Source organism: Octopus bimaculoides, chromosome 7 (genome assembly GCF_001194135.2).
Source record: "Octopus bimaculoides isolate UCB-OBI-ISO-001 chromosome 7, ASM119413v2, whole genome shotgun sequence".
Taxonomy (NCBI): domain Eukaryota; kingdom Metazoa; phylum Mollusca; class Cephalopoda; order Octopoda; family Octopodidae; genus Octopus; species Octopus bimaculoides.
In genome coordinates this window covers 12986568-12988247 of record NC_068987.1, presented here as the reverse complement: position 1 = coordinate 12988247, position 1680 = coordinate 12986568, and the positions used below count along the sequence as shown (strand labels likewise).

Genomic DNA, 1680 nt, shown 5'->3' with positions numbered 1-1680 from the left:
AAAAAAAAAAAAAAAAAAAAAAAAACCCCGCATTCGGCCAAATTTGAACATACAACAGTTTAACATAATAGCAACGCAAGTCCCGATGACGTAAGGGAAAGGTGTCTATATTATTAGAGAGAGTGATAGATAGATAGATAGATAGATAGATAGATAGATAGATAGATAGATAGATAGATAGGTAGATAGATGTGCTATAACAATATATACGTTCAAGCGTTCAGTTGTGTCTTTTTCATAACGGCATTGTACGTTACGCGTTAACGAAAATAATTATGAAATTACGAAGAGATATATGTATGTTTTAAAAACCGTCATTCATAAGCGTAAATAGATAGATAGACAGATAGATAAATTGACTGGTTGGTTTGTTGGTAGGTAGATAGATAGATAGATATATAGATAGATAGATAGATAAATAGATAGATAGATAGATAGATAGATAGATAGATTCATTGCCCCTTTAATATTGTGTATGTGAATTTTCACATCTTCTCAAGAACCAAATGTTTCAGAAAAATATACAAATTCATCGTACAATCTTCAAAATAACCGTGGAATTTCCATGAGTGTTGCTAGTAAGTATTCATGTACTGCGATGTTATAAGCGTATAGTCCTGAAACCCCGTGTTATGGATGTATGAATGTATCACATTAATATTTGCACATGAATATACATTGGCAATTACTAACATGGCTGAAGGTAACACACACACTCTCTCATTCACACATATACACACACACACACACACAAAGAAAGAGAGTCACACACCAATATCTAGGAATATACCAAATACCGTATTTTAACGTGTATAAGGATCCTCCTAATTTTTTGGGGCTTAAAATTTTGAAAAAGGTTTTGTAAGGGATTATAATACTATCCATGTATAAGAAACTCCCATATTTTTAAAACCTAATTTTAGACAAAAACAGTCTTCCTTATACACGTTAAAATACGTTAACTAATATCACAGACAAGCATAGCGGTAGTAACATCCAGTATTGCACAAAACTACTAACACCCACACATCACAAAGCTATTAAAACATGAGTGTAGGAAGCCCGAATAGCATACAGTCTCAAACCAAAGTTCAGTATTAAGGCCTGTGAGTCTATTGTTCAGTAGGGTAATCTGTTGTTACCCTGATATTTTGGTGGATGGAGTTAGCTATGTGCTGGATTCTCTCCATCGTGCCCCGCCCGGTTTTCTCTGTTCAGTAGGGTACAATTTATATAAAACAGAACTTCCAACATATACCGTGTGCCATAAACTACCAGCATACAATAATTGTACGACAGAAATATAACAATATAAATATATAAGACCAAACCTCCAGGGATTCATAAAATACATTCGATTTGCTCGGTGGATTTGAAAAAAACGTATTTCTCGGATTTAGAGTGAACCGTCCAGCGCTGTGTCTCATCCAGTTCTTATAATCGTTATGAATACGTTATTTGTTTATGCTGTTGCTAAGCTCCCTAAAATATTTCTTTCGCGCGTCTCATTCACTGATGTCGTTGTTGAGATGCCTCGAAAATATATTACATAAGCGTCCCACCTTCCTTGACAGATAAAAGAACAAACAAACAAACAAACAAATAAATTAACAGCAAAATCTATTTAGGCGCGTTGGAAGTCTTTGGGTAAAATTTGCTTTGACGTACTGATTCCAAGTA

At 34.2% G+C, this 1680-nt stretch overlaps 1 protein-coding gene across 1 annotated transcript in view; it reads right to left on the bottom strand.

Moving 5' to 3' along the window:
- LOC106869743 (uncharacterized) overlaps nucleotides 1-1418 on the bottom strand; it is a 26333-nt gene extending 24915 nt beyond the window's left edge. The window contains exon 1 of the mRNA XM_014915600.2: nucleotides 1332-1418. The gene's annotated coding sequence lies outside the window, so the exon portion shown is untranslated. The remainder of the gene's footprint in view (nucleotides 1-1331) is intronic.
- Between the last annotated feature and the right edge of the window lie 262 nt (nucleotides 1419-1680).